The sequence below is a fragment of the Mycteria americana genome, chromosome 7 (genome assembly GCF_035582795.1).
Source record: "Mycteria americana isolate JAX WOST 10 ecotype Jacksonville Zoo and Gardens chromosome 7, USCA_MyAme_1.0, whole genome shotgun sequence".
Classification (NCBI taxonomy): domain Eukaryota; kingdom Metazoa; phylum Chordata; class Aves; order Ciconiiformes; family Ciconiidae; genus Mycteria; species Mycteria americana.
In genome coordinates this window covers 57,492,581-57,507,361 of record NC_134371.1, presented here as the reverse complement: position 1 = coordinate 57,507,361, position 14,781 = coordinate 57,492,581, and the positions used below count along the sequence as shown (strand labels likewise).

The window sequence follows — 14,781 nt, the reverse complement described above, 5'->3', positions numbered from 1 at the left end:
ACTCTTCAAAGTTTAATAAGAAAAAAAAAATTCTCTCTAATTCAAACTTACATTTACAAATGCTTTCCAGCAACATAACTGCTGTGAAATGTATTCTTTAACACTGTACAATTCATGATGCCTGCCCTGAACACCTAACGATCTAAGCAAACAAAATACAATTCACAATTTCTAGTGTATTAAAGACGGTTTTGGTCACTGCAGTCAAATTGCTGATCCCAGTAATTCTGTGCAAGTCATTTTAAGAAAAACATTTGCCCATCTGTCTAGATGGTTTTGGCCAATGAAGAAGCCTTTGATCACTCTCCAGAAAAAAAGTGTTCTTAAAAGATGCCCAGCTTTCTGACACCAGGGTGGGGGATCACTAGAAGAGCACGACAGCCCGCTGCCACGTATAGCAGCACACTTTATTACATTGTTTACAAAGAAAAAGCTTCAGGTAAGAAACATAGTAGGAGCCAAGCACAATTATCAGAAGCAACAGCTTGCTCCTATAGAGCTGCTGAAGTTTTATCACCGAGGCGTTACACTTCTACACATTTCTCCTGCGCACAGGTGAGAGGCACCCCTTGCCGCCACGGCCTCGGCTGCAGATCCAGATAGCCAGGGAAGTCAGCAGCAAAGAAAGAAAAACAAAGTGCGATCCTCGCTGTCAGGAGGTAGACATCTCTGTGCAAAGGACGGTACCTGCCCACTCGAACGCGGGGGCAGTGAGAGCCCACGCTCACTTCAGTCTCATCCAAAATCCAGCTACGAATAACAGAAAGCTACACTTTGCATCAACCCAAAAAAAGCAGCTAAAATCATGGTCATGCCACAGGCTTCAACGAGCTCTCCCTGTCTTGACCTGTCTGGGTGAAGAAGTAGGATCTGGCACCTACTGACTCGTGCTAAAATAAACCCCCTGCAATGGGACAGACCTCAGGCAATTAGCTTAATGGAAGGGTTATTCTACAATGCCTTTTTTTTGTGCCAAAAGACCTCAAATAGGTACTCTACCTTAACACTACACCCAAAGCATAAAGCGTAGTTTTACAGGCTCCAAAGATGTAGCAGAATCCAGAGAAAATTCAAACCAACAAGAGCAGCAATTCTGTTAGCAACAGACTTCCATCTCACAAGTATATTGAAGGTGACAAACTTTGGAAGAAAGTTTGTAATTTTACCTTCATGTCAAGAGGCAGAATTAAAGCAGTAACTCTACAATCTGCTGAAATACTTGTCTCCCTAGATGTAATTCTTCAGGTCTGCACTTATTAATTGAAAGCTACCCACAAACAAGGCTATAGTGAGGAGACAGTCAATATCTAAAATGCATGTTCAACAATGCACGCTTCCTCCTCAGGTTAAATTCAAGTTTATGAGTACATTTTTTTACCATGTAACACAGAGATTGGAATACATAAGAGTGTAAAGGAATTTTGGCGGTGCCCAAGAACAGTCTCAACAAAACCAGTAAGAATATATATTACAAAATTATTTCCACGCCTTCTAGCTCATAGGTTTAAGAGGCTAATTTTCATTGTTTATGGTAATTATGTTTCATAACATAAGTTATGAAATCTATATTATAACATAAGTTGGGCGGGTGCATTGATCTGCTTGAGGGTAGGAAGGCTCTACAGAGGGACCTGGACAGGCTGGATCGATGGGCTGAGGCCAATTGTATGGGGTTCAACAAGGCCAAGTGCAAGGTCCAGCACTTGGGCCACAACAACCCCATGCAACGCTACAGGCTTGGGGAAGAGTGGCTGGAAAGCTGCCCAGCAGAGAAGGACCTGGGGGTGTTGGTTGACAGCCGCCTGAATATGAGCCAGCAGTGTGCCCAGGTGGCCAAGAAGGCCAATGGCATCCTGGCTTGTATCAAAAATAGCATGGCCAGCAGGAGTAGGGAAGTGATCGTGCCCCTGTACTCGGCACTGGTGAGGCCGCACCTCGAATGCTGTGTTCAGTTTTGGGCCTCCCACTACAAGAGAGACATTGAGGGGCTGGAGCGTGTCCAGAGAAGGGCAACGAAGCTGGTGAAGGGTCTGGAGCACAAGTCTGATGAGGAGCGGCTGAGGGAGCTGGGGTTGTTTAGCCTGGAGAAAAGGAGGCTGAGGGGAGACCTTATCACTCTCTACAACTACCTGAAAGGAGGTTGTAGCAAGGTGGGTATCAGTCTCTTCTCCCAAGTAACAAGTGATAGGACAAGAGGAAATGGCCTCAAGCTGAGCCAGGGGAATTTTGGATTCGATATTAGGAAAAGTTTCTTCACCGAAAGGGTTGTCAAGCATTGGAACAGGCTGCCCGGGGAAGTGGTTGAGTCACCATCCCTGAAAGTATTTAAAGGATGTTTGGATGAGGTGCTTGGGGACATGGTTTAGTGGTGGACTTGGCAGTGCTAGGTTAATGGTTGGACTCAATGATCTTAAAGGTCTTTTCCAACGTAAACGATCCTATGATTCTATATTTCACTGAAATGTATTGGACATAGAAATGTATTATTGGATTTTGCATGCATCTTTGAGTCAATTTGAGTAATCTTGCAAATTTCATATTACAAATAGTTAAAATACAATGGACAGTACATTCATAAATGATAGGTTTTTCCTTAAGAGAACCGTTATTGATTCTGCAACAACTAAACAAATGTTACTTAATAAGATATAAACAAACATAACTCCTTTGTATTTGAAGAAAACAGTACTTTATAAAAAGGCAACAACTCCATCCAAAAACAAGGTCACTTTTTCCTCCTTTTCCCCCCCATCTCATGTCTTCCAAGTACATAACAGCTCAACACATTCTTAACACACTGTGTCCAAAAGGATCCTCTTTACCACTTCTATGGTTCTCCTTCAAGGTAAAAGATAAGAAGCACAATATCTGCCAGGTAAAAAAAAAAAAAAATTATATTTTTAAATATATATTCTAAAATCCAAACACTAGACTAGCCTTTTTCATACTTCTCAGATCTAATTTACGACCCTCTCAAAATACTTCTAGGTTGGTGCAGAAAATCTAACCTGTTGATACAACAATTACCAATGCTCCTCCAGAAGGAGAGCCACACAATCATCCCTCTTCCATCCCTACTCACAAAACCCTCTAGAAAAATAATGGCTTTTCCAAAACACTGTAAGGCCTAATTTTGTGAGGAAATTTAACTGAAGAATCAAGTACCATCCCATGAATAACTTCCTGCTCCTGAAGAAGGAAGAGATATTACAAAGCCCAAGTGCCCGGCTGCCTTCAGCAGCAAGGATGACACACGAGAGAAGAATCCATACACTGGAGGGATAAAAAAGCAACCACGCTATGTGGATCTCATAAAATAGAACAGATGTTATCCTTTGTATACACACATACAATTCAGTGTCAAACACTACACTTGCAGGGGGAAAAAAAAAAAATAAGGAAGAGAGGCCTAAAAGCCAATAAATAATTCCTCACCATGGTCAAGCACATGCATGTTTTGTTTGGTTTCAAGTGATGACGGGATTTCCAGCACTGCTTTTGAAAGAGCGATGCCCCATGCCCAGCCTTCACATTTTTTCTCTGTTCAATTTCATCTGACAACTCCAAACTATAAACTTCTTGTGCCAACCTAAATAATTCCTCTCTTTCTCAGTAAGGCTGGAAGAAAGTACTTACCCACTTGCCAGCTGCAGCTGAAATTTTGTGCCAAGAAATAAATGTCTTTGGGGCAGGTTGTAAACTGGAAACTTCTATGCCTGCTGAAGGACAAGAGTAAGAGTGAGACCACCCTATCCCTTCCCAGATTAATGGTATTGCTGTATTTCAGCTACACAGTGGATTGCACTTCATGAAAGCATCCAAACAGACCTACTTCGTCTGAGTACCAAGCCCAGGTATTAGGAGATGCTTTTGTCAATTTTGCTCTCCACCAGGCTTTTTATATACATTGCTTCCATCCTCTGCTCCAAAAATCCTAACTTATCTCTGTATTTTTGATCTTTAGAAAAGTTCTCAGATAATAGAGTCCTTCCAGGAGCAAGACCTGTTTCATCCTTTTTTTTCTAGCAAGGCACAGGCGTTACACTGTGTGTACACTGACACTGAACAGCAAGTGCTCCAGCTTCCCTTCCTTAGCCTCTTTTCACAGCCCGAGGAGACTTTGACGTTCCTACAGACACTAAAAACACTTGCAGGCACTGGTCACTACAGCTCTCCTGAACAGCGCAAGGTGAAGACCGAGGACGTGCACCACGTCTCCCCCACAGCCAAGAAAGACAAGTAACAGAGAGCAGAGGGATAGGCTTTGTGGCAGAATGGATTACGGCTAGAATAGAAATTAAAAGAAGAGGTCGTGAAGAGTTTAAAGTCTTCCACCTAGGGTTGAGTGGATACTGGGTTCCTTAGCTTTGCAGGCTACGCTTCCCCACGGGTTTTTCGCCAGGCACCCTGGCATCCACAGACATACAGGTGAGACACAACGTAACAGCACAAGACCCTGATACCTCCACTCCACCGTCTTCCCTCTCCTCCTCCCAGCTCACGCAGGCTTCCCAGCTACAGGATGTCACTGCCTGTTTACACGTCCTGGGTTTTTTGGGGGGGGGCTCTCCAAAGCTCTATGAAGCTTCTCATAATAAATCACAATCACAAAGTCACAGGCATGAATAAAACCTGGGTTGTTGCAGTGGAAAGCAGTCTCTTCTTCTTTAACCTACAATCATTGGCCCCCTTCCCATGCTGAACATCATCCTGTTTTCATTTTGGCAGTGACCTGAATTTTATATTCACAGAAATATTGCCAAAATTCTGAAATGCCAGTTAGAAACTCAACTAATACAAATATGTAAAGATAAATACGTATACTGCTAAAAAGCAAGTACCCTCTCCTATAGAAAACAGAAATAGAACAAATGTTAGTAAATGCACATAAACAAATCATGATGAGGTACATTAAAAGAAACAAATGTCTCAAGACATGCATCAGTACCATGGACTTGGTTTTTAATATACAGAATAGTTACATCTCTATCATCTTCACAAATAGAGCCAAGCAGTGCTTGTTCCCTTTGCTCATTAAAGCTCTACAACTGGTGCCTCCTGTATGCCCACATGTACCATTTCATTAAGCTCACTTGACATTAGATGAAGAAAGAGTAAAAGAAAATTGCATATTCCCCGCCTAAAGTAAACTTGTCATTTAAACCTTGTGTATAGATAGAATTTGATACAGCACTGGCACAGTGAGTCATTCGTCAGTTTTAGAGTTTGTACGACAGTATTCTTACATATGTTTTGCAATACTTTCCAGTTAGCTACCACCCCATGTAATTATAAGGTTTTACTGGAAAAGAAGCATACATTTTGGATTTGAACACTGCACTAAGATCTGTAGAAACAAAGCTTACTTTTATGGCCAGATTTTGAGCAAAAGTAAATCCACGTAAGGAGCCCTCACAAACTGTATGAAAGGTGAAAGTCAAGGCGTTGCTCTTAAAGGAGGGTAAGCAATAATGGTGAGCATCACACATATTTCTCAATGAATTCTTCCAAACACAAACATAAGCAACTCACGTGTCAGATTTCTTCAAAAGCTGTTTCTTAGCTACATAAGTTAAAACTGCATTCATTCAAAGCACTATATAAAACATTCAGTAGCTATTACGTGTGCTTTACTTGAAAATAATAAGTGATTTTACATCCTTCTGTACTGGGGTGAGGCAACACATTAAAAATCTTCCCTGCTATCTTACCTTCACCTTTTATTTTTAAGTTGCGTAACAGACCTGCGTAAGTTAACTCTCAACCCTGGCTTCTAAGAGGCACTGAAAAAACCACGGAAGCAGAACAGTTTGTCCTGGTTAACACTATTAACAAGATCACCTCAGACTCTCACCTAGTGGCGTTCAGCTCACTCCCATGCTTTATGGGGGAGTTTTCTTCAAAAGACGCAAATCCCAACTTTAATTTCCACACAGCCACACCTTGACTGCTTGGGTAGAACTCTTCAGCCAGCTTTTTTAAGCTGGTTATTATTATTATCCCTTTCTACTATCTACATTCAAATCAAATGCATCTACTGAATTGTAGATCTCCTGCTATCTGATAAAAAGCTGGAGAGAAAAAAGTACCTTTTGCACAATTAAAGTTAGCTGGTTAAGATTCAAGAACAGGCAGCAACAACGGTGGGTTTTTTCCTCCAAATTGCATATACTATGACCTACAAGAAACATTTTCTGCTTAAAAGTAATACTTAAATGGAGATCTATGGCTGAACGTTATCACAAGGATTGCACTTACTTGACAGTCTGCTATTAGCCAACTCCATTATCGCTATTTGCAGTTTTTAAATGTACAGATTCAGAAGTAACTGTACAAAGCCTCCATTACAAGTGGATTTATGGAAAGCCACAGCAATAATCATCCTCATTAAGCATATCTTCCCACAGCCTTGCATTATGTGGACACAAAGAGGAAAACATTTCTTCTCCGTTACCCACAAGCTTCGATCTTTCTCCTTATAATCACAAGCTTTGACTGTCTTCTCTGCATTTCCAATGACAGTTATCTCACATTCGCAAAAGCGGGACTCAGTTTAAAAAAAAAAATTAAAAATACCTACATACCTCTCAACCCACAACCAAATGCAGACACAATGTAGGACGGCTTCTACTTTGATCTTCCAGAAACTGACATTTTCACTGGCAACATGCATGAGAATAAAATGTTGTCTGTGGCTTCTACTATTTTGCTAACAGCCCCTACAAGTATTTATCCAAGATATATTTATGGACACGCACATGCAAAGAAAAGGGCAGATGGCAATATTTGTAACTAAGCTGAATTATAAAAATCTCTTGAGCTGAAGTGATGCATTAACTCTTTGGCCATAAGCTGTTTTAACCCCTTCACGTGTATGGTCATGCTGCATCCTATTTCAACGACCAGGACGCATGCCAGTGACGTAGGCTAAGAAACTCGCACGTTAAGATGGTGGGTTAAAGGCAGAAACTGAGAAGTTAAATAATCCAACACTGTCACCCCCCACATACCCAGATCACAAACCAGCCGTTTCGCCATGCAAATTTTACTTCGTGCTTACAAAGTTCAGACTGCTGATCGTGCGCTTCAACATACGGATATCTATTACTCCTACGTCCTCAGCCCCACAGCAAACCACCATGGCAGAAATAATAAAATCAGGATTAAAGTACACTTGCTCCCTCCATAAAACTATTCTTGTGAGCCACGCATTTCCTGCATTATCATAAGGAGTGCAATGGACTTTATTTAAAAAGCTGTTTTCAAAGCCACACTGGCAGGCTTGGAACAATCACCCAGTAACCAGACACTCAGCTAAGTCATTTGCAGCACAGGACCTTAGTAATCTCAAATTAAATTTGTCACTTCTCTAACATTTACCTTGAAAAATGAACAAAGGTGGTTACACACACAGCATAAGGAAACTCTATATTCGCTCGCCGTCCCTGCTCAAGTTAGCCGCCTTCAGAGATCTCTAAACCAGCAAATATTCAATGTAACTTACGTTTGAAGCTTTGATTATCCAGTTATCTTCAGACTAAATCACTTTTTATATCTCAGTTCTACACTTGACAAGAGAACATTTTATTTGATACTGACAATATAGCTTCATTTGGTTACATCTGAAATAAATACAAAACTCCAAAACACTTTAAAACAGCTGCCCCAGTCAGTCTCCTGGAAACAGAGCACATCTTTTCCACACAAGAGGTCTGCGGGAACAGATCTTTGTTTAACAGCGCAGAAATACTTTCTTCCATTAAATTTAATTTGCACCAGGTATTTGAACTGCTTGAACTTGGTCTTTAAAACAGTTTCTGGGGGCCGAAACCACCAAGAAGGCAAACACACCCGTTTGCAGCATTCGCCTTCAGCCTCAACTCCCGCTCGCCGCAGGCTGCCTGCACCCACCCCAGCGCCCCTCCACGCGAACCCGGCACCCCCGGGTGTCCCGCGGGGGAGAACTGCCCGCCCCCCCCGGGCACCCCCCGGGGCTCCCGACCATGCAGGCGGCCCAACAGGTTGCGGGGGCGGCTGCGGGGCAGGAGCTGGCCCCGGGGAGGCTGCGGCCGCGCTCGCCCGGGAGGGCGGGCGGGGGAGAAGGGGGTGAACACCCCCCCGCCCCGGTTTTGGGAGCTGGCACCCCGGGCGCAGCGGCGGAGCTCCCTGCCCGCTCCCGCCGGGGACCCTTTGTTCTCGCCACCCAAGACGCCGCCGCCCGGCAGCCCCGCGCTCTCCCAGGCGGCGGCTCGCCCCACCGGGGGGGTGAAGGCGCGATCTGCCGCCCCCCGCCGCCCGGCCCGCGCCCCGCTGCAGCGCCCTCCCTCCTCCCGGCGCGGAACGGCCAGCACCAGCCGCGGGGAAACGCTTCGGGCCGTTGCCGATCGCCCCGCGCCTCCCCGCACGGCGGAGGCACGGCGCCCGGGACGCCCCGCGGGACACGGACACCCGCCCCCCCCCCGCCACCCCGCCGCGGGAGGACCGCCCGCCGGGGCTGCCCCGAGGGCCGCAGCCCCCCGGAAAGGTCACGCCGCGGCGGCGAGCCCCGCGCCCCCGCCGCGCCCCCGGCAGCGCGGCGCAGCGCCGGCAGGTGCCTGGCGGCTCCCCGCCGACCCGGGGAGGCCCCGCGGGGCGCAGCCGGCGGCCACCGGGCACCGCGTGGCGGCCCCGGCGGGCGGGGGGCCCCGGTGCCGCGCGGCGGCCCCCACAGGGCAGCCGGGGCGGCGGCGGGGCCGAGGCGGGCGGCGGGGCCGGCGCTCGGGAGCGGCGATCCGCGGGGCTCAACAGGCGGCGGAGTTTAGCGGCTCCCCGGGAGACGATCCCACCGCGCCGGGAGCGGGGCTGAGGGGGAAGGCGCCGCGGCCGAGCTACTTACCGGGGCTCCGGGGCTCCGCCGCCCGCATGCTGCCTCCGGGCGCCGCGCGAGAACCCGCTCCGCTCCCCGCCGACCGCCCGGCGGCTCCGCTCCGCTCCGCTCCCTCAGCCTCAGCCGCCGCCGCCGCCGCACGGGACCGCGCTCGGCGCGCGCCGCCGCCAGCCCGCCCCCGCCGGGGCCGCGCGCCGCGCCCCCCCCCGCCGCCAGCCCACCCCGCCGCCGCGCCGCCACCTGCCGCCCGCGGGCTCACCTGGGCTGGGCTGGGCCCCGGCTGCCGCGTTACGGCCCCGCAGCGAGGCGAGGCGCGGCGCTGCTCCCGGCCGAGCTCCGCTCCGCTCCGCTCCCCTCCGCTCCCCTCCCCTCCGCCGCGGCCTGCGCTGCGCTGCGCTGCCGCCCGCCCTGCCCGCCGAGTCGGCCCGCAGCCGGCGGGCAGGGCCCGCCCCGGCCAGGTGTGGGCGGGGGCGGGCGGGGGGCGGCCCGGCGGGGCGGGGGAGGGCGCGGCCGCGGCCCGGGGCGGGCGCTCGCGCGGCGCCGCCGGAAGGACCCGGCCTGGCAGCCGGGGGCCCCGCGCCGCCCCGCCGCCCTCCCCCGCCCGCGCGGGGGCAGCCGCCCGCGGGCCCGCGGGAGGGGGCCGGGACCGTGCCGTGCCGTGCCGTGCCGTGCCGTGCCGTGGAGGAGCGCCCCGCGCCCGCCCCCTCCGCTCGCAAGCCCGGGTCGCTGTGCCAGCTGGGTGTCGGTCAGACCCGAGGTGGCCCGGGGGCCGCCGGCGGGAGGTGCAACCGGTAGGTGCAAGGGGCGCCCGTCGGGAGGCAGACCGGAGCCCTCCCCACCCACCCGCGGCGTCTCCCCGTCTGTGGCGGCGGCGGCGGGTGAGCGCCACGCCGAGACCTGTTGCGATTTATGATCGGTGTGCCCGTGATGCGGCTGTCGGGAGCCGTTTCAGCCCATGCTGCTTCAGCTGCTTAGTGACTCCGGTCCTTCCTTCCCCGTCCCGCGCCCTGAACTAAGAAACAGCGAAACTGAGGGGGATTCGCTGCGGCCTTTTGAGATGGTGGCAGGGCGCAGGCAGCCGCTGCACCGATCGTGCGGGTGCTCTGTGGCTGCTTGCCCAGCCCTTCCTGGGCGCTGGGGTTGCGTCAGCGCGGGCAGCACCACCGCGCTTGCTGCCGTCCCCCTCCGCGGGCTGTGCGGGGGTCGCGCTGGCGTTTCCCACCGCATGGTCATTCTTTTCCCCTCTGTGGCCTCCAGGATTTCTCCTCGTGCGTGGTAACTGTGTTCCTTTCAGGATCTTTGGCCGTTGTCCTCTCATCTCCGTTCAGCCAGCGTGGTGGTAAGAGCCAAACAGTTCACAGAGGTTCTTCCTCTGCCCCAGTGTGGTTGCCTCAAGCGCTCTGAGGAGCTCTGGGCTTCACAGTCCTGAATGCGATGCCCGGTCCCTCACGTGTCACTCGCCTCTGCCCTAAACTGAGTACCTGAAGCCAGTCTTGCACCCCTGCCGCACAGCAGGAAGCTCTGGCACTGAAAGCCTTTGGTTCTGGGGATATTTTCCTTCCTACTCAATATCCAAATGTTGCTGCAAAACAGCCCTTCTGTGCATTACACAGCGAGGCCACAGAGCTCAGAGTAAGTGGTGCTGGCCGAGTGCCACACAGCACTGCCAAAGTGCCCATGGGCTCCGCTCTCCGTGTTAAAATTTGGATCTGCTTCAGGATGCTCTGGAGCGCAAGACTACAGGGAAGCCGGGAGATCCCTACTCCAGAGCAGGGATTCGCAGAGCCGCCAGAGCCGTTCCCCCGGCTCGCACAGCAGCCATGTTGGCAAGTTTAAGGTGGGTCACGTCAACCTGACCCCTGTTCATGTTATGTGGAAGTGACAGGTTTTTGAAGTTTGCTTGAAAAATTGAAGATTTGTGGCTTAATGGTCCTTTGCTAATCTTGCCAGATGCTTAAGAACTTTTGAGTGGAGACACTGAAATGTTGGGCCAATCTATGGGACAGATTTTTAAGATTTTTTTAGACACCTAAAGGTGCAGGTTACTAAACACCTTCACAAATCTGGATTCATGTGACTGACACAGAGCTGCCTCATAAACTTCTGATGCCCTGGAGCTTCTAGCCAAGACTTGCAGGTAAATGATTGTCCCATGGGTGTAAGCCATTAATCATCTGAATCATGAAACAAAGAATTTTCACATACAGCTACCACCCAAAACTCTGTATTATTCCCCCATGCACTCCATGCCTTCATGACGTAAAAACTTGGAAGGCTATGAATAGTGTGAGCCCCATAGGCACTGGTGCCTCGTGCTTCGCTGAATACAGGGTGGCCGGTTTGTCACCCCTTTACCTGGCTGAGGACTCTGCCGTCATGGGGAACTGCTCCTCAAAGCAAAGGCATCCACTTCAGCAGTTTGCTTAGTACAGGATACACTGGCATGTTGTCGCCAGAGCTGTATTCTGGAAGGAGGTGTACAAGAGTCCTAAAGCCCTGAGTGTGATCCACCAGTTTATATATAGCACCTTGTTGTTTCGTCTCAGTAGCTCGCATGGCTCCAGCCTGCCCAGCCATTTCAGCGGTAAGCTTTTTGGAAGGGAAAGTCTCGGTGTGTATTTGCAGCACCTGGCTTGGAGGTCACTGCTCCTGGTAGCTCTTCCTTCCCTTTGATCCAGCTCTTCAGAGCAAACGTACACACCCATATTCTTGTCATGCGTGCCACTTGATAGCCAGCTAGCATATAGATACTGTGGGATGGGTTTTGCTTGCCTTTAACATAATAAATTGGTATAAAATCAAAAGACCGGGATTCTGAATTTTTTAAGACTTGTCAGAACAACTTCCCTTCTCATTTCAGGTGTTGCTAAACTTGCTAGATGCTCTGGATTGAATCTATAAGCTGCAGAGCCTGTCAGAAGCTCGTTCTTTCTCCAACTGTTTTTTCTTTTTTGAGGGAGTATTCTTGCTGATGACTTTTTCTCACCTGATTTTATAGTAATTGTCTATTGCATTGTCAGGTCTCCTGGTCTGATTCACAAGTGCCTAGTGCAATGCTCAACTTGGTGCTCATGTGAGATAATACATCTCCATCTGTAGATCTGCTTGACAGCACAGCTTGAGGACCATATGGCCATGACTTGGACTGCCCACCATTTTTTCAATATTACCCCCAAGACTCTTCCATTTCCTTTGTAAGACAGGATTATTAGAATACTCTGTTTTGCTCCAAATAATAATTAAAAAAACAATCTGTGTTGTCCATTTCTGTTCTTCTCCAGCTGAAGTAAATGCAGCCTTGGAGAGACAGCCCTGACGCTTCCTCGTCCGCAGCACTAGGTTGTCTGGGCTGGGGAGTCTTTAAACTGAGGATAACAACTTACCCTTAATTTTGCTTTACTACAGCTTGTACTTGATTGAAGAAATAAAAGCTGGTGGTGTAATAAAAGCGCAGTCACAATGCTAAAGTGATATTTACTTCTGTTTCCTGGCCGAGGCCCGTAAGTTTTTGGTTCCTTGGGTACCTTTCTGTAAAGCAGGTACAAGTGTCTTTCCCGTTCTGCATCGTTTGTCTCAGCTGCCTGACCAGACCTGGTCAGGATATGTGCTCTCTCTTACTGCGGCTCTGCATAGTGCACAGTGAAGCTCCCCTCTTGATTGATGCCTTAGAGGTCCTACAAGGTACATAAACATGAGTAATAATTTTCATACTTCATTTACCTCCTTCTCCTCATAGTAAACTAGAAAGGTAAGTTCACTGGGGAAAAAAAACAACAAACAAACCAAAAAAAAAGCATCACCTGACAATTTGTTCCTTGTGTGTAAATATATTTTGGGCATTATTAAATGGGAAAAGCTTTCTGCTCCTGACTGAATACAATGTGATAGAGGAAGGCCCTGGGAATGCTGGTCACCGAGACTGAAACTGAAATGACCTCCTGCTTCTGCTAATGGCCAAAATCTGGACTACTAATGGCAATCGTCCTATGGAAGACTCTTCCCAAAATGCAATCGCTTGTTCAGAAAAGCAGACTGACAGATGAGTAATTATCCTTTGCAGCATGGTCTCCATGTGTTCAAGCCTCAGAGATATCAGGTCACTGTCCTTTTCTAACTCTAAATGAATGGTAATAGAAGGACTAAAATACATCATGTACATGTGAGTTAAAGCAAACAATATACAAAATACAGTGAGCTTGCTGCTGGAGTGGTCTCTGCTCCCCTCTGTGTTTCCTGCCAGAGTTTGCCTCTCCTGCATTTCTTTCCATACTTGTCAGGTCCCTGAGAAACTGTGTTTTTCTGGCTTCCATTGCGATGGCATCTGTGCTCAGCCAGTCCAAGAGTTGCGCTGGTGGTCTTCAGCTCCGATCCTTCATGGTTTGGCAGACCACAGGCTTTCAGGCTGCAAAATACAGGCTGTCAAAGAGATGGAGAGGAGCACTAATCACACTAGTATTTGAGCACTTGCTAAGCTGATATATTTATCCTCACAGGTAGGAAATTACTACTGTCCCCCTTTTAGAGGTGAAAACCAGATGGACGCAGAAGCTAATTGACTTAGCTAATGTCGCACAGGAGCCGGTGGCAGAGCAGTGAAATGAGATCAGCCGCTGGCCCCAGTGCCATGTGCCAGAGGACAGGTTGGCTCAAACGGTTTTGAAAGCCCGGTCTGTGCCCACGGGCTTTTATAGCCCTGTGGAAATGCAAAGCACGAGCTTTCAGAGCACGGCAACCCAGGGTGGAAAATTCAAAGCACAAGCTTTCAGCTCATGGCAACCTGGAAGGAAGGGATGGATCTGCACTCAGATCCAAGTCAGGCAGCGGCAGCAATACCAGTCTGGCCCACGTTTGCAAAGTGACCGGGCTTTTGTACTTGCTCTGGGGAAGAAGCCTTTTTTTTTCCTGACAACTGTTGAGAAGTGATTCCTGATATTGGATCAAAGCTCTCGGCTGGTTTCAGCCTTGTCAGAAATCCATCTGGGGGCTGAGACCTCCCCTCCTCGCTTTCACACCAGTGAAAGCAGGAGCTTCTGGAAACAAAATTTCAGCCCAATCCTTCTTTTTTATTCATATTAATTTTTAGTCCTGTTTCCTTTTATATTTAGTTTTCAGAATATGTTGAAAGCATTTTAAAAGAAGCTGTGAAACAGTTAAGAAAATACTGGAGACTGTGTTCAGAGACCTTAAAAGCAATTCTGTTTTAAAACTTCAGGTTGTGTTGTAAGTAGGAGATGAGGAGTGCCACTACCACAGCTCATGTGTACGAGAGTGGGTTTTGATTAAATGCTTGTCCTTATAAGCATTGAGATGGGAAAGGGAGTGGCGTTGCCTTATCCTTGCAGCAAATTTATAGACCTTGTTAGCGAGGTTAAACTTTTGTGCTGACTAAACTTTTCCACACCCTCTTTCTGCAATAAAAATCCACCTCAAATTTTCAGCTCGCAACCAAGTAGCAGATGAAGTAATGCCGAATGTTTCCCATTAAAGCAAGGCAAGTATCCCAAAATACTCTTCCCCAGCACCAAAAATGATTCTGCCCAAACAGCTGCTCCTCCCTCAGAGAACTCCGCCTCTTACCAGCTTTTAATATTTTCTAGGATTGCAAAGCTAGTGCTTTTCTTTGACAGTATCATCGACTGATTGCGGGATGGATTCTGCCCTCGGTTCTGCGCGCAGCAGCACCCTCTGACAACAGCCACCCAAGATAAAAAGGTGATTCAGAGAGCAGAGACAGTAAGTGTAACTGGGAGAAGGATTACCCTGACCGCGGCTCTGCTGCGACAGAAGACAGGCAAACGGGACAAATATATTGGATTGACGTTTATATACCCAAAGGAGCTGACACGATTGCTGTTTATCAAATTTTCTTTTTAACTTAGAAGATCGGATCTGAAATTTTCAAGGTGCAATAAATG

At 48.7% G+C, this 14,781-nt stretch overlaps 1 protein-coding gene and 1 long non-coding RNA gene across 8 annotated transcripts in view; one reads left to right on the top strand and one right to left on the bottom strand.

The window, feature by feature from the left end:
* PTPRF (protein tyrosine phosphatase receptor type F) overlaps positions 1 to 9,336 on the bottom strand; it is a 392,393-nt gene extending 383,057 nt beyond the window's left edge. For 2 of the 7 annotated variants that reach the window (XM_075508590.1, XM_075508596.1), the window contains exon 1: positions 9,126 to 9,336. The gene's annotated coding sequence lies outside the window, so the exon portion shown is untranslated. Of the gene's footprint in view, positions 1 to 3,636; positions 3,720 to 6,584; positions 6,755 to 8,875; positions 9,024 to 9,125 lie in introns of those variants that run through there. The other 5 variants (XM_075508594.1, XM_075508595.1, XM_075508593.1 and 2 more) reach the window with 5 other exon arrangements.
* Positions 9,337 to 9,401: 65 nt separating this feature from the next.
* Positions 9,402 to 12,564, top strand: LOC142412785 (uncharacterized). The gene is made up of 5 exons (XR_012776614.1): positions 9,402 to 9,657; positions 10,124 to 10,205; positions 10,585 to 10,703; positions 10,817 to 11,003; positions 12,148 to 12,564. It is a non-coding gene; the product is annotated as an uncharacterized LOC142412785 (long non-coding RNA).
* The last annotated feature ends 2,217 nt before the right edge of the window (positions 12,565 to 14,781 follow it).